Source organism: Nerophis lumbriciformis, linkage group LG05 (genome assembly GCF_033978685.3).
Source record: "Nerophis lumbriciformis linkage group LG05, RoL_Nlum_v2.1, whole genome shotgun sequence".
In the NCBI taxonomy this organism is placed as follows: domain Eukaryota; kingdom Metazoa; phylum Chordata; class Actinopteri; order Syngnathiformes; family Syngnathidae; genus Nerophis; species Nerophis lumbriciformis.
The window spans coordinates 39,849,194-39,867,832 of NC_084552.2; the positions used below are offsets into that span (position 1 = coordinate 39,849,194).

At 39.2% G+C, this 18,639-nt stretch overlaps 1 long non-coding RNA gene across 1 annotated transcript in view; it reads left to right on the top strand.

Moving 5' to 3' along the window:
* The first annotated feature begins 1,730 nt into the window (after window positions 1-1,730).
* LOC133606401 (uncharacterized) overlaps window positions 1,731-18,639 on the top strand; it is a 153,092-nt gene continuing 136,183 nt past the window's right edge. Inside the window, exon 1 of the long non-coding RNA XR_009815241.2 lies at window positions 1,731-2,510. This is a non-coding gene — a long non-coding RNA (uncharacterized lncRNA). The remainder of the gene's footprint in view (window positions 2,511-18,639) is intronic.

Below are 18,639 nucleotides of genomic sequence, written 5' to 3' on the forward strand. Positions count from 1 at the left end.
CTATGATAGAGGTGAAACAAAAAAACAAGATCTTTCAAGTTATTTTGAACCCAGCAGTACTGACTGAGAGGCAGCAGTCTTAACCATTGAGCTACACTGGATCCCTTTGATTCATGATATGTTAGCATGCTAACATATAGCATGTGTCATATACCAAGTTTTATGACTTTAAGGATTATGGCAGTGGAATTGGAGAAAAAAGCGTAAAATTAGCTTAAAAAGTTAGCATTTTAATGTTAGCTTGCTAGCATTCTAACGTTAACATGTTAACAGTTAGCATGTTTTGCATACTAAGTTAAATGACTAAGGGGTATGGCTGCGGACTTAGAGGAAACAAGTGTAAAATTAGCAAAAAAAGTTAGCACTTTAATGTTAGCATGCTAAAATTAGCACACTAACAGTTAAGTGTCACATGCCAAGTTACATGACTGGGGTAAACAGTTGCAAATTTAGCTAGAAAAGTTAGCATGTTAATGTTAGCATCCTAACAGTTAGCATGTGTCACATTCCAAGTTATATGACTCTAAGGTGAATGTTTGCATAATTAGAGAAAAATGTGTAAATTAGCAAAAAAAATAGCATTTTAATCTTGAAATGCTAACATTAACATGCTAACCGTTAGCATGTGCCATGTACCAAGTCATATGACTCTAAGGTGTATGGCTGCGGAATTAGAGGAAAAAAAGTGTAAAATTAGCAGAAAAAGTTAGCATGCTAAGATAATAATGATAAATGGGTTGTACTTGTATAGCGCTTTTCTACCTTCAAGGTACTCAAAGCGCTTTGACACTACTTCCACATTTACCCATTCACACACTGATGGAGGGAGCTGCCATGCAAGGCGCTAACCAGCACCCATCAGGAGCAAGGGTGAAGTGTCTTGCTCAGGACACAACGGACATGACGAGGTTGGTACTAGGTGGGGATTGAACCAGGGACCCTGGGGTCGCGCACGGCCATTCTTCCACTGCGCCACGCCGAAAGATAGATAGTACTTTATTGATTCCTTCAGGAGAGTTCCCTCAGGAAAATTAATGTGAGCATACGAGCATGCTAGCGTTATAAAGCTAGCACATGACTGGGTAAAAATAAATACCAAAATGCACTATTTGTTGGTGTAGACATAGAAAGTAGCAAAAAAGCTAGCATAAAACGTTAGCATTCTAACGTTAACATGCTAACAGTTAGCATGTTTTACATACTAAGTTCAATGACTATGAGGTATGGCTGCGGAATTAGAGGAAAAAAGTGTAAAATTAGCAAAAAAAAGTTAGCACTTTAATGTTAGCATGCTAAAATTAGCACGCTAACAGTTAAATGTCACATACCAAGTTATATGACAGGTGTAAACAGTTGCAAAATTAGCATGTTAATGTTAGCATGCTAACAGTTAAAATGTGTCACATTCCAACTTATATGACTCTAAGGTGAATGGTTGCGTAATTAGAGAAGAATGTGTAAATTAGCAAATAAAATAGCATTTTAATGTTAGATGCTAACATTAACATGCTAACCGTTAGCATGTGTCACGTACCAAGTCATATGACTCTAAGGTGTATGGCTGCGGAATTAGAGAAAAACGTGTAAAATTAGTAGAAAAAGTTAGCATGCTAGCGTTATAAAGCTAGCACATGATTGGGTAAAAATAAATACCAAAATGCACTATTTGTTGGTGTAGACATAGAAAGTAGCAAAAAAGCTAGCATAAAACATTAGCATGCTAACGTTCTTACAAGTATGCTAACAAGTAACGTGCTAGCACGCGTTAACTGTTAGCATACTTGTTCGACAACTTGCCTAAAACATGATTTTTCTAATGGAGCTTCAAGCTTCAAATACTCAGGCTGATGCCCCTGCGACCCAACCTGGGATAAGCAGAATATGAATATGAATGAATGGCCATGCTGTCTGTCCATGTGTGCCTGAGGGGAGGGGCTGTCACTGACTTCACAGGACTTCATGTAATTACATGCACCTGCCACCATTGTCACAATGACACAGCATTTTTGTGTTGGATTTGTTGAAAAACTTCATGCCGAATGAAGTCTGATTGTGGTCAAACGCTTCAAGATATCAACTTTTCGGGAAAACTGTGAGCTCCCCAAGGCTTTGAGGAATGTTCCAGTGTTCTCAGATTTATGATAAATGGAAAAATGGCAGAGTAGAGCGAGTAACTTAGAGAATGAGAAATGTTGTGCTATTGCTTGTCTATTCTGTCATGTGATGGTCAAACCAAGCCAAGTTGGCTGTTGGACAGCAAGCAGCTCACAAACTATGTGAGGACAAAAGAGGCTTAAAATCTTCCTGCAAAAAGCAGATACAAGCAAAAAATCGAACTATTCAATGGAATGGATCCCTCTACTTTACCAAAAAAAGATTTGTGGAGTGATATCAAGGATTATATGTTGGTCGCCTTCCCGGACAGATGGAAACTTGGAAAAGCATGGGAGTCTACAACTTCTTTGTGTGTGGTTGGGTCTCCTGGAGAAATACGCATCGTTTTTGCTCGGGTAAGGCTGCATTTCATGATTTAACCTTGTGTCTACTGCCATGTTTGTTGCTGTTGCACGCGCCGTTCACGAGTAGTGTTTTTCCCCGTCTTTATCAAAATATAACTATGGATGTCAACTTTGTGTATGTGCTGAAAGCTTCATTCATCATTGTTGCATTTGGTAAAAGCTTAACTCTTTTAGGTTTTTCTCACATTTGCTTTCCTTTATTTAGACTCGCCAAGTCGGTGCTTTTTGTAACACCCCTAGCAAACGTGTTTAAGAAATACAAATAATATCAAGATAATACTTAAATGGGAAATAATAAATGTTAAATGTATATCAAACAAACCTTCAATGAAGTGATCACTACAAACCAGTGGCGGTTCCTGCGTTTCCCACTTAGGCTTTCAGTGATGTCTGACTTCAATGATTACCTCTCAAAATAGCATAATTGATGTCACCACATGACCATTGCTGGAGAAATACTATACAGAAACACATTTACACCGTACTGGGCATTGTACAAAACGGGTTATTTTCTGGCGCATTTAAAAATCAATAAACCCGCATCAGCAATTAAAACATATCTTATGTGGAACTGTCAAAATTAAAATTGCGAAAAACATTTTAAACGTGAAAAAATAAATAAATAAAATATATGAAGTCACACTTCATGGACAGCTGAGCTAGGTTGGCCGACATCATCTCACAAGATGTAGTTTCTCTTTAAATATCCTTCTTGAAAATGGCCTTGCAAATAATTGTGTTGTATTGTCTAATCATAAAAGATGCAGAAGAGGCGTGTTGGTCGAGTGCTCATCAAAAACATCCCGGCCGGCATGTCTACATTAAACAACCTAAACGGGGCTACTGAGCATCGTCTTTACTACTGTGTAAGGCTGCAGCTAACGATTATTTTTCTATCGATTAATCTATAGATTATTTTTTCGATTAATCGGTTAATCTAGAGATGATTTTTTTCGATTAATCTATAGATTATTTTTTCTTTTACCGATTATTATTTTATTTAAAATGAAGATGAAAAAATAAATGTAGGCCAGTTTTTTCAAACGGCATGACTTTTATTTACAAAAAAAAAAAAAGTATGGTCACTCAGTCAACATTCAATCAATCAATCAATCAATGTTTATTTATACAGCCCTAAATCACAAGTGTCTCAAAGGGCTGCACAAGCCACAACGACATCCTCGGTATAGCCCACATAAGGGCAAGGAAAAACTCACCCCAGTGGGACGTCGATGTGAATGACTAATAGAAACCTTGGAGAGGACCGCATATGTGGGTAACCCCCCCCCCTCTAGGGAGACCGAATGCAATGGATGTCGAGTAGGTCTAACATAATATTGTGAGAGTCCAGTCCATAGTGGATCCAGCATAACAGTAAGAGTCCAGTCCACAGTGGGGTCAGCAGGAAACCATCCCGAGCGGAGACGGGTCAGCAGCGCAGAGATGTTCCCAACCGATATACAGGCGAGCGGTCCACCCCGGGTCCCGACCCCGGACAGCCAGCACCCCATCCATGGCCACCGGATCTGTGTGTCTCCCCTTCCACAAGGGATAGGGGGGAGCAGAGGAGAAAAGAAAAGAAACGGCAGATCAACTGGTCTAAAAAAAGGGGGGCTATTCAAAGGCTAGAGTATACAAATGAGTTTTGAGATGGGACTTAAATGTTTCTACTGAGGTAGCATCTCTAACTGTTACCGGGAGGGCATTCCATAGTGCTGGAGCCCGAATAAAAAACGCTCTACAGCCCGCAGACTTTTTTTGGGCTCTGGGAATCACTAATAAGCCGGAGTTCTTTGAACGCAGATTTCTTGCCGGGACATATGGTACAATACAATCGGCAAGATAGGCTGGAGCTAGACCGTGTAGTATTTTATACGTAAGTAGTAAAACCTTAAAGTCGCATCTTAAGTGCACAGGAAGCCAGTGCAGGTGATTCAGTATAGGCGTAATATGATCAAACTTTCTTGTTCTTGTCAAAAGTCTAGCAGCCGCATTTTGTACCAACTGTAATCTTTTAATGCTAGACATAGGGAGACCCGAAAATAATACGTTACAGTAATCGAGACGAGACGTAACGAACGCATGAATAATGATCTCAGCGTCGCTAGTGGACAAAATGGAACGAATTTTAGCGATATTACGGAGATGAAAGAAGGCCGTTTTAGTAACACTCTTAATGTGTGACTCAAAGGAGAGAGTTGGGTCGAAGATAATACCCAGATTCTTTACTGAGTCGCTTTGTGTAATTGTTTGGTTGTCAAATGTTAAGGTGGTAATATCAAATAAATGTCGGTGTTTAGCAGGACCGATAATCAGCATTTCCGTTTTCTTAGTGTTGAGTTGCAAGAAGTTAGCGGACATCCATTGTTTAATTTCATTAAGACACGCCTCCAGCTGACTACAATCCGGCGTGTTGGTCAGCTTTAGGGGCATGTAGAGTTGGGTGTCATCAGCATAGCAATGAAAGCTAACACCGTATTTGCGTATGATGTCGCCTAGCGGCAACATGTAAATACTAAAGAGTGCAGGGCCAAGAACCGAACCTTGGGGGACTCCGCACGTTACCTTAACATAGTCCGAGGTCACATTGTTATGGGAGACGCACTGCATCCTGTCAGTAAGATAAGAGTTAAACCACGACAAGGCTAAGTCTGACATACCAATACGTGTTTTGATACGCTCTAATAAAATGTTATGATCGACGGTATCGAAAGCAGCGCTAAGATCAAGAAGCAGCAACATAGATGACGCATCAGAATCCATCGTTAGCAGTAGATCATTAGTCATTTTTGCGAGGGCTGTCTCCATAGAGTGATTTGCCCTGAAACCGGATTGAAAAGGTTCACAGAGATTGTTAGACATTAAGTGTTCATTTAGCTGCTGTGCGACAATTTTTTCGAGGATTTTCGAGATAAACGGAAGGTGGGACACCGGCCGGTAGTTTACCATGAGGTCAGGATCGAGGTTAGGTCTTTTGAGCAAAGGATGAATAACCGCTTTTTTGAATGCTAGTGGAACAGTGCCAGAGGAAAGTGATAAGTTTATAATATTTAGCACTGATGGACCTAATAATACAAAAAGCTCCTTAATAAGTTTCCCAGGAAATGGGTCAAGGCAGATGCACTAACCCCTCTGCCACCGTGAAGCCCAATCCATATTCAATATAAATATATTATTAATTTAGCAGTGAAACACTCAATCTTAAACGCTGTCTACTGGTAGAAAAATGCCCCTTTTTCTATGCCCTCACCAGCAGCCAATGATCCAACACAGTTAAATCCAACACTTTAAGTTGAGCGACTTCACCCTCCTGATGAAACTGCTCCAACATTTATCAAACTAAGCAAAGAATATCAACACTTCCTTACTAAACAACAGTTACACAAAACACCGTGTGTATTTAGCCTCCAGACTAAGCATGCTACATGCACACAACTCCCCCGCACCCCCCATCTCACCAGTGCAACAGGTGCGCCACACCCACAAAGAGAACTAAAGTGCAATCTTACCGGCTGTCCGTTCAGCTTTTGGTTTTGGTACATTTTTGGCACAACTCTGGGTTTTCTGTAATGAACTAAACCTTTTTCCACTCTGCGCTGGCGTCTTTTGTCCTCCTTGATTTGACACAGCTGTCTAATTACCGGGCTCGCGCACCAGCAGATGAGACGGGAGCGCGCCGCGTTATACCTGCACGTGAACGTAAACTGATCGGCTCTGATCATATAAGCCGACTGGCCGAAATAATGCCGAATTATATACATTTATAGTGTATATAATTCAGGGTTAGTCTTAAACTGGATAAGAAGTTATCTAATGAACAGGAAACAATACGTGAAGGTAGGCGAACACACCTCTACAACGTTAAATATATCCTGTGGTGTACCTCAGGGATCAATACTAGGACCTAAATTATTCAATCTATATATAAATGACATTTGTAAAGTTACAAAAGATTTAAAGTTAGTATTATTTGCGGATGATACAACAGCGTTTTGTTCAGGAGAGAACACACAGAAGATACTACAAATAATAACAGAAGAAATTAACAAATTAAAAAGATGGTTTGACAAAAACAGACTATCGTTGAATCTCAGTAAAACTAAAATAATGCTATTTGGTAACAGTAGAAGAGAAAGTCAAACACAAATACAAATAGACGGAATAGAAATTGAAAGAGTAAATGAAACCAAATTTCTAGGTATAATGATTGATGATAAATTGAACTGGAAATCTCACGTAAAAAATATACAACATAAAGTAGCAAGAAACACGTCAATAATGAATAAAGCAAAACATGTTCTAGACAAAAAATCACTTCATATTCTCTACTGCTCACTAGTGTTACCATATCTGAGTTATTGTGCAGAAATATGGGGAAATAATTACAAAAGTACACTTCATTCATTAACGGTGTTACAAAAAAGATCAGTTAGAATAATACATAATGTTGGATATAGAGAACACACAAATCCTTTATTTATTGAATCAAAGATTCTGAAATTCTACGACATAGTGAATTTGCAAACAGCTAAAATTATACACAAGGCAAACTATAACCTGCTACCCAAGAATATACAACAATTCTTCTCAAAAAAAGCGGAGAAATACAATCTTAGGGAGAAATGTAATTTAAAACATTTGTATGCACGTACAACACTTAAGACCTTCAGTATATCAGTATGTGGAATTAAATTATGGAATGGATTAAGCAAAGCAATCAAACAATGTACTAATATGATCCACTTCAAGAAACTCTTCAAACTTAAAGTGTTTACAAAGTACAAAGAAGAAGAACCATGATAAACATTCTGAATTTATTTAACTCATCCATTCTTTCACTCACAAAATAATCTTACTTATTTCAACATATGAAATGTAACTTACTTCACCAATTATTATTTATTTACTTATTTTATTGTGATTACTTATGGAGTATATTGTGAATAAATTGAGAACAGGAAGTGAACAAAAGTTTTAGCAACTGTTATGTAAAAGAAAAGGGGTAGGATTAAATAAGCTCTGCTTCTTCCTACTCCTTTTCGAACATGTTGAAAAGAGAAACTGGAGATTGTGATGTATCATGTTGTATACTTGCATGTTCGAAATAAACTCAAACTCAACTCAACTCAACTTCCTGGGGTTGCCTAGGTGAATAGGGATACGGATGTATTATGTTTGACGACTTTTGGCGTGCTTTTTTCCCCTCGCTCGCACCGCTCGCATCGTCTGCTTTGCGCTCCGCCATGGCGGTAGTGTGACGTAAATATGCGACGCGTCGACGCACCAAAACGGCGTCGACGTATTTACGTAACCGATGACGTCGACTACGTCGACGCGTCGTTTCAGCCTTACTACTGCGGCATGCTGGGTAATGGAGTTCTTATGTTACCTGGCTCATAACATCACTATAAATTTGCCTTAGGCCATCTAGAAGGCCTTACTGACAACGCATGATCTGATTGGCTATTGCAACTGTCTGTCAACTGTATGTTCCGATCACTTACAGTACACAGACGCGGAGAAGGCCTTGCTGGTCCTGACGGCACACCACTGCCGCAAACTCATGCATTCTTCGACTCTGCTCCCTTGGACTGGGGTGTGAGATTCATGCTTTTCTAGTCGTTGTTTCTTAAAATCTTGCACTCTTCCACCCTTTTTGACAACCTCTCGAGGAACTCTGAAGAAACGTTTATCCTTTTCGCGATTTGAACGATTCGTACAGCCTAAAACAACACAAGCATAGGGCATTTTTTCTTTGAGAAGGACTTGATTGCGCCTCGTACCCATTGAGAACAGAGCTAGCTTGACACCCATGCATATTTAATGTTCGAGACATGAGCCGGACGTGACGTCAGTATAATCCAAGCACTATTGCAGTTTAATGTCTTTTAATGCTGATCACAAACCCTCTGGCTGACATCATTCAATCGATCGCAACTGGACTTTTTTTCCCCTTACTACGATAGGGCGAAAGCATCCTTGCCCAGGCACACCCTCTTGGTTTTGTAGTATAAATATTTGGGGTTTTGGCACCAACTGCTAGACTAGATCTGCCAAATCTAAGTCTATGAGAACTAAATGATGAAGCCTACTTGGATGAGAGGCGAAACGTCTTCTAAGGCAAACCAAACATTCCAGTTGCGATCAAGTGAATGCCCTGAGATGACAACGACCTGGATGAATGATAACATTTATAGACATCCTTCTGGCTGACACTGTGTCTCCATACAAAGTGTGGCGCCGCTTCCCGAAGATAAAAATAATCACCTCCATTACAGCAGACAAACTGCATTTCAGGTATCATTATCAAGTATCATTATCGCTGGAGGCCTAAACTAGCAAGTCAGGAACAGGCATGCTAGTCGCTTAACTGACGACTGAGCTAATTTGAACACCACCAAGAAATAGGTGCTTTGTGAACTTTAAGACGTCTAGATTAATATGAGTCTAGAACAGTGGTTCTTAACCTGGGTTCGATCGAACCCTAAGGGTTCGGTGAGTCGGCCTCAGAGGTTCGGCGCACCCTCCGCCGCGGAGGTCGAGACACACCCGACTCATCATGTAAATAAAAACTTCTCCCTATCTGCGTATTACGGGTACGGCAACAGCAGAAGTCACACTGATTTGCAGGTGTGTATTTTGTTGTGAGTTTATGCACTGTGTTGGTTTTGTTCTTTGAACAAGGTGATGTTCATGCACGGTTCATGTTGTGCACCAGTACAAAAACATATAACTTTGTCTTTAATTTGAAAAAAAATATATATATATTTTTCACTAAAGAAGGGTTCGGCGAAGCGCATATGAAACTGGTGGGGTTCAGTACCTCCAACAAGGTTAAGAACCACTGGCCTAGACAGAGGATAATGCAACAACTGCTGATGTGTCAACATTGTCAGTACAAGATACAGAAGGCGAGGGCGGATTTATTCATAAATTGGTGGTGTCGATACCATGGGTAAGATCAGTATATGATCGATACTTGAGTGATTAGGTAAATTTTATTTTTCTCAAAATAAGTTTTTTGTGCTTTTGTTAATGTTCACAAACTCAGGGAATAATTCCCTGGACACAGGTAGGAGGATTTTGAGGGCAAAAACCCAAAGTATTTATTGAGTATTACATAGAATTTAGTTATTGTGTACTATTGATTTTGTTTTGATCAAACAATTGTATGTAATAAAAGTGAATAAGGAACTAGTTTAAATAATGTGTTGCTATTGTTAAGCTGTCAATCGCACTCGCAATAAATATAGTTAATACATGTAACTGGTATCGCTATTGGTATTGGCTGATCTCGCTCATCGATGATCGGTTATGGAATCGGCAGCATAAAACCCGGATCGTAATAATAAAAACAAGCAAATGCTTCTCAAAATGTATTTTATAGATTAATTTTATAATAATTTTATAATAAATTAATTTAAATAATTTAAGTTGATTGGCAACACTAAATTGGCCCTAGTGTGTGGATGTGAGTGTGAATGTTGTCTGTCTATCTGTGTTGGCCCTGCGATGAGGTGGTGACTTGTCCAGGGTGTACCCCGCCTTCCGCCCGATTGTAGCTGAGATAGGCTCCAGCGGCCCCCGCGACCCCAAAGGGAATAAGTGGTAGACAATGGATGGTTGGATGGATGGATATATTTATTTATTAATTTTAATTCAATAAAACTAGTTGATTTGTTAACACCCACACCCCCAAAATGTACTCAATATTTGCTATGCATATTTTAGGCTTAAGTAGTTTTGAAAGACTGACTTGTTTAAAAATAAAAAATAAATAAACGTATGATGGATACAAAGAATATCATCATTATTCATATTTATAACATAAATAGTATAAAGCTAGGGGTGGGTGGGTGTGCGCGCATGTGTATTGTAGTCCTGGTCCAAGGGTAGTCCAACAGTGTCAACATCACAAGTGTCTTTAAAGGAAGGGGGAGGGATTGTTCAGAGCCTCTTTCGCTGCACTGGTCTCACTGGGGTGTTTACAGCACGATCAAGCCATTGTAGTTACGGATTGTTTTTGGTTAGACGAGCAAACACATTCCAATGGTTTGTTAGCTCTAATTGTCCATTCTGGCTCTCAAATTGATCAAATTGTTGCCTTGTACAGCAGAACGCTTCTCCGTGATGTTATCCAATTTGTGATTGAATTTTGAGATCACCAAAGTCTGAGTGTGTTGAACATCTCTTTTAACTCATTGATAGATGCCTCGTCCCCCAGTCAGCCACATCAAAAGCCATTCACACAGTGCAGCAGAAAATCCAAAATGAGGGAAATGGAATAACGCCCCAGTTAATTAGGCCATAATGAAAGCAGGATGGAAATAAACGCACATTGTTGGCGGCCTCTTGCTGCGACCTTGATTGCAAGGAAGGTGAAAGAGTTTAACGTCTGTCAAACGCACCATAACGACAATGTCATTTGGCCCCCAGAACAGATGGAAGCTGCTTATTAGAAGTTCATTTGCTCCGTGAAAAAGACCATTTATGCTGCGTGTACTAGCAATATAGCAGGGGTGTCCAAAATCTGTCTCGGGGGGACATTTGCAGCTCACAAAATAAATGTCATTCAGGAACATTTTTAAATATGCTATTTGAATGCATGTTATTTAGTTCTTAAAAACTTGGTAAGAGGTTTTATTTAAAGTACCGTCTGGGTCAGTCTGAGTCTCTTCACTCATCTCTGCACTGACGTATGCATTGACCTGATCACTGACCGTAAAACAACATGCTCAGGTAACCATAGGTGGTTAAGGTAAAGAAGCATCTACAGCCAAAATAAATTGTGTGATTAACCTTCGTATAAACATGATGAATGCAATATTTTTTTTGTGAATAATTGCACGAGTTAACTCATTAAATATATTAAATATAAATGTTAAATGTGATCTAATTTCTGTCAAAGTTTTTACTTTAGTAGCCTATCTATTTTTATTAATTTGTTCATCTAAATATATTTACTTTCACTTGTATGTATCATTTAATTTTTTCCTATCTTATTCAGTCTTATTACTGTTACATTTACATTACAATTAGAGATGCTACCTCAGTAGAAGCATTTAAGTCCCATCTTAAAACTCATTTGTATACTCTAGCCTTTAAATAGCCCCCCTGTTGGACCAGTTGATCTGCCGTTTCTTTTCTTTTCTCCTCTGCTCCCCTTTTCCTTGAGGGGGGGGGGCACAGGTCCGGTGGCCATGGATGAAGTGCTGGCTGTCCAGAGTCGGGACCCGGGGTGGACCGCTCGCCTGTGCATCGGCTGGGAACATCTCTACGCTGCTGACCCGTCTCCGCTCGGGATGGTGTCCTGCTGGCCCCACTATGGACTGGACTCTTACTATTATGTTGGATCCACTATGGACTGGACTCTCACAATATTATGTCAGACCCACTCGACATCCATTGCTTTCGGTCTCCCCTAGAGGGGGGGGGGGGTTACCCACATATGCGGTCCTCTCCAAGGTTTCTCATAGTCATTCACATCGACGTCCCACTGGGGTGAGTTTTTCCTTGCCCGTATGTGGGCTTTGTACCGAGGATGTCGTTGTGGCTTGTGCAGCCCTTTGAGACACTTGTGATTTAGGGCTATATAAATAAAGATTGATTGATTGATTGATTGACATTTTATTAGATTTGTGTCTTTATTTTAACAGCTTATTTGCTTTTTACACTGCACATAATTAGTTTTTATTAGTATTTTTATTATTTCAAAACATGTTTCTTTCTTTATTTCCTTCATCACTGCATAAGCTTTCTATGAATTGGACACCCCTGCAATAGTAACATGTGAACAAGCTATAGTTGGTAGTGATTGACACTAATTAGCGAAACTAATCCAGAAACTACTGCTAGTAAGAGGATTTGTTTGCTCATCTTTTTTAAGGCCTCATGCATGATGCCTGCATGCAAATAATGCAAGCAATGTGTTGTTTCCAAACTGATGTTAAGGCTGAGGTTCACCACTTGGTGGAGACATTGAGCTATGCAAGTCACTGACTGACGGTATCATTTAAAGAAATAAATACAAAGACAATAAAAAAGGAGTGGTGCACCTCCTTGTCTCCCACCAAACAACTTGTCTGTGTTGCCTCACAAAGCCAATAATGGCTGCCTGTGTGGGCTCAAACATGATTATTGCACAACCGGCTGCATAAATAACACCTTATACAGTACGTGGCGCCATGCTTGATTTCTATAAAGTGGCTGAATTCCTTTTTTTTTTTTTTACCTCCATACCAAGCACAAAAAAACATTGTTTTGGGTGTTAATATTTTGTGCTCTTGTTGGAATATAAAATTACATTTGTACCGTTTCATGTATTTTTCTTTGCATTCGTGTTCATTATGTTCAAAAAAGAGGGAGAAGAAGCAGAGCTAATTGAATCTGATATTTCACCCCGTCATATTATCTGTTCATTCATTTATGTGTTTACATTTTGTCATTAGAACATCCTGTGTTTAAGTGTCACCATTTTTTAGACTAGATTGGATGGTAAATCATTGATGGGTAGCTTATGCAGTAACAAAGGATGGGGAAAATAAAAACAAAACAAGCAAAGAGGATAAAAAATGCCATAAAACAACTGGCTAAATATAGCTTCTGCAGTTGTTAAGGAAAATATAGAAAATAAAACATGTAATACTTCAATATACATACATACACAAATATAAATATGTATCTTAAATCATTAAATAATATTACATATTACATAAGCAATGTAGGTCATATGGACACAGGACATGATAGCTATGTTCACATGAACATCGGATTAATCGGATTAAAAGCCGAACCAGAATATAAATGCTTCATGTTAACACGCCATTCTGATTATTCTTACCCGATCACACACGTTCAGATCAAAATTTCATTTCGATCAGGACAGGTGGTTTATGCCGAAAGTCATTCAAATCGAAACAAATGAAAACACATCTTCCGAAATTTGGGTTAGAATGATCCTGACTGCGCATGCCTTTGATGTCAGCTATACTTTAGTGGTGGAGCGTGGACTAAATTTAATAGTCCCAGAATGAAGCAATTGTCTTGCTGCTGTCTCCCCCATTCAACATTTACAGAAGTAGCGTTATATACTGTTGGGTTTGTTGCTTTAAAACGAGACCAGCAAAAACCAAAGTATGATGTGGAGTGTCATGTATCAATGTAACAATAAAAGAAGGGATCCAGTTGTCATCTTAACAAGCTGTTTTATTCACAATATTACAGCTACATCCAAGTGCTAGCTCCTAGCTTCAAACACATAAACAGAATGCAGTACCATAAAGACGCGCACAACATAAAAAGCTCAGAACAGCTCCATTTCAAAAAGAGAGGTAAAACAAAAGTAGTGAACAGAAGCAAAAAGTGATAAATACTGTCATAACCTCTGACAAGCAGACAAGCACAAATCCATGTTTGTTTACAGTGAAAGTCACTGCCGCTTCAGCATCTGCAGTGAGCAAACTTGCCCAAAAGATGGCGCCAAAGCACAAATAATTACACATCTTTCCATTTATGTTAGTTTCTGCACATGTCAAAGTAAAGTATTCCACTCAATGGTGTGATGCATGAAAATGCACATCGTAATCAGATCGTTTTTTTCAGGGTCCATTCTTATCCGAATGATGATCAAATTAAATAAATGTTGTCCATGAACACGTGGCTAAAGATTGGACCGACTCCAATTTTGGGCAACTGTCAACTTTATGAGTTCATGGTCGAACAGAAGACAGTATTGACAGATGTGTTGGTTCATATAGACACATAGGCCACAAAACAGGTGGATGTTAAATGTAAAAACCTGCGTAACCAGCGATATGATTGGTGTATATTTCATAAACATTTATGTCAAGGTTTTTGAGGGACCAATAGGTCTTTACCTTACAGGTTGTAGTCTATATGTAGGTTGTTCAGTGTGCGCATGTATGTATGTGTACACACTGAACAACCTATATATAGACTACAGCCTGTAAGGTGTAGTCTATAAAGGTTGAAAATCACAATATCAATAATATATCAATACATATAATTGATATTAGAAAATTAAATAAGTAGGTCTTTACTTTACCTTACCTTAGTCTATAAGCAGGTTGTTCACTGTGCAAACAAAAATCACAATATCAATAAAATATGAATAAATATAATAGCTATTACAAAACGATAACAGTAAATACATTACAGGTGAAGGTATACATACTAGAAACTTATCAATCATACATTGGTAAATCCAATATTATCCTATTAATACAGACCAGTGAATGAATAAACATTGTATAAATTGGTATAAATTATAAAAAATAAATCAGTGTCCAGATTTTGTTGTTGGTGCGTAACCAAATCTGTCCCAACAAAAAGGGTAAAGGAAATGAAGTAAAACAAGTGAGACCTAAAGTGACGTCGCCATCCACTGGCCTGTCATGCATATTATAGTCTGTCAGTCGCTTTGAAATGTCTTTCACATTTCATTCAGTGTTGCTTTGACTATTAAAGTGATGCATTCACATTTTGTATGGTCTTAACATGTCAAATGGAATAGAAAGCGACATTAAACGTGAGAGGAGCACCATTATTTCAAAAAGTATGCCTGACATCAGAACTCTCTCTCATACCAGTTGAGGAAATATTTTGAAATGTTACTTTTTCACCTGATAACCATACTTTTCCCATTCCAAAACAGGCAGTAAAGTACCTCACCTTTTAAGTTTTTGCTCCTGACATGATAAGTGTGTGTCTGTGTTGATGTTGTACAATGATGCTTCCTCCAAAAAAGGGTGTGTTTATGGCATTGATTGATTGATTGATTGAGAAGTTTATTGACATCTTAAATAATTAAATCCATGTAATGCTATAAAAAGGCAAATGGATGGCACAAAAAGCCAAAAAACTTGTTTCCATTGTGGTCCATAAAATATTCATCACATTTGATGCATTCAATAATAAAAGATAAATAACCTGTAACATGTATGCATCAACTCCACTTTGCTGCCCTTTTAACAAAACACAACAATTTCGTATTTGTGATGATTTGCAAGCATCGTTCTAGTAATTTGCGATATAGCGATCTTGCCAGTTCACGCAAATTCAACCAATCCTTGCAAATTATGCGCAGCCTCGCAAATTTGTTCAAAGCCTGCATGTTTGGCCAATCATCGTAATTTTGCGTTATTGAAATCGTCTCTTAGTGGCGCTCAAACACCCAGGACAATTGTCTCATCAAAACTGTTTTTACTGCATATAGATGAAGCAGGAACAGCAGCTTGTAACATTATATTAAGTCTTTATTGATCAAACGCCACAATTTTCATCCTTCCACATAGCTCAGACCTATTTCGGTTCATCTCTACGGCACTGATCCTTCTGGGTAATAGGTAGGTAGGTAAGTAGGTCTTTATTGTCATTGCACAAGTACAACGAAACTTTGTGTTCAGCACAAACCCGTTCAAGATTAGACAAACAGTGTACAGGGTTACAGAACAGGAACGCTGATGGGTAGCCACAAGGCGCACCGTAAAAGATGGGAAAAAGGTAAACGCTGGGGTAGGATGAGTAAAAAAAATACAATCTAGACTGGGCTCCTAAAGGGGACCAGTCTGGAGTGGGAAAAACCCTCCATAGCAAAGCACATATGCATATTACAACATCCAGCTCAAGACTTGCAACAGAGGGGAGGTAGTGGGGGCTACGGTGGCGGGCTGCAGCTCTTCAGGCCCTGCCCATCTGTCCATCACCCCTAAGGTATTCGCGTCAAGGGTGTTGGATGGGGGGTAGGGTATAAGTACCAATGATTGTCAGTGTGTGTGGCGTATATTTTTGTGGTAGCATGTGTGTGTAAGCCTGCCGCGTCTCTGTGTTCCGCGGCCTTGATGTCGTGCAGCCTCTAGTCAGTCCAAAGTCAACAACAACAGGTGTGTGTCCATGAGAGACAAGAAGGGAGTTTGTTGTGTCTTCGCTGCACTGTCCTTCGGGAGAGTCTTGAAGCCAGGGAAACAATCCAAGTTAGAATGTTTTGTATGCGAGTGAAAATAAAATGTGCTTTTCACTCTAAATTGTCTATGACTGATCCTCAAAATTCCTCCAGTGGGGCAGACAGTCCGATGTTATCCAAATCACAAGAGTGTCCACAGTTCTTCCTACATCCTCCAATCATGTGTGGCAGCTTTGGGGTACTTCAAAGTACCCCAAATCAGCAGATGTCCTTGTGTCATAATTCCGAATAGGTGGATATCTTCACGTCCTCGAATGAAAGGGTCGCCAGGCACACGGCGCTCCTTCTCCCAAGAGTCCGTCGTGTGTCCAGCAATAACCGCTCCGTCACGACAAGCAGGTTCCCCCAAACCCAAGATCTTGTCAATTTCGTTGAGGCCAGTTAAATAGTTCCAATGTTTAGATTCGGAGAGCAGTGCAAAAAGAGGCAACAAGAAAGTCAAGACAAGACAAAGAAGCAAGCAGGAGAGATAAGGTTGAGGAAAGGAGAGCGTCCACCCTCGATGAGTGCCAATGAGAAAAGAAAAGAAAAATAAATAGTATACAAACATTTAGCAGTACACTGACATGCCCAATTCCTAGTTTACAGTACATGTTTTTACATATGTATTTGATCTTTATTAATCCAAGGTAAGACAACTAAAACATATTTGACTTTGCAATGCTGACCTAGCAGAGAGGCTGCATTTACATGATAAAGATGTTGAAGTGTGATGATAATCTCTCACCATCTTTCATTTATCAACATAAATTATCGCTATGGATCGCTCTCAAGAGTTCACAAATGATCTTAATGTGTGTGTTTGTGTGTAGGGGGGTGGAAGTGTTAGAACATAGACACATGTTTAAGACAGACAGACAATTTTCAAGTGTAAAACATACATGGAAAATGTCTGCAACCTTTGGACGACAGAGCAGACAGTGGACAATAATAATAATGACGATTTTGATGTTTTGTCTTTCTGTAATTAACAATTATTACTATTATGAAAACAGTACAGTAATTTGAAAATGAGTTTTAAAATTGTGTTTTTACTGTCATGTGGTGTCGACGTTTAAGTCTGTGCGCTATAATATCAGTATTTGTTTTCCAATTTTTGTTGAAATCCTGTGTTTTTTTTCTATAGGTTAAATTTAAATGGAACAATGAAAACATTCATAACAAATTCATAAAATCAAGGATTTATAGCGGTCCTTCTCAAATAGTGGGGCGGACCCACCTGGGGGAGGGGGCGCGTGTGATCTCGGGGAACATACCAGAATATGATGAAACGTATGTAGGACTTGGCTTCACTGTAACCACGGTGGGAGACAAGGAAAGACTGGTGTGTTGTTTCCTTTAATGTTAATAAGCTTACAATGTTATGCAGAGTTATAGTTATAACAATTTTAGAGACAAATTATACTATTTATGCCTGAATGCAGCTGAGATAGGCTCCAGCACCCCCCGCGACCCAGAAAGGGACAAGCGGTAGATAATGGATGGATGGATAGTCAGAGTGGGGAGGGGGCAATATTTATTGCTTCCAAGGGGGGGGGCGTAACAGAAAATATTTGAGAAGCACTGATTCATAGCTACTAAAAAAACATAAGCTTCAAAACATTGCAACCTTTGCTGAAACATTGAAAAAAAACTGATGCAAAATCAGGCATTTTAGGCCACAACAATCCCCCCCAAAAATATGTTGAAATCCCGGAGCGGCTGTTAGACTTGTCACCCATCACATTTCTTTGCTCACTCCCTGTTCGTCCAATCCTAAAATGTCCAGGCCCAGCGGCATCTAATTTAGCCATCATTGCTGCCAAATCAAGTTACCCCTGACAAAGAAATCAATGGCGTTCCATCTGCAGGAGACACATTTTAAAGCTTATTTAATATTCCTGAAGCTGCAGGACAGGACAGAGTGGGAAGAAGAAAGGCGGGGTTTTGGGGGAACAGCCAGCAAGTGACTGATGGCGTGCTATAGATTGTATCACGCGCCAGCGATAGTCTTGCACTTATCTACTGTACATGCAGTAAAGATGACTGCATGATTTAAAAAATAAAAAAATAAAAAAATGCTTTTACAGTACTTTTGGGATGGGGGGTTAAGATTAGAAAACTTTGGTACATATTGTGTTTTTGACAACCTTATAGGCT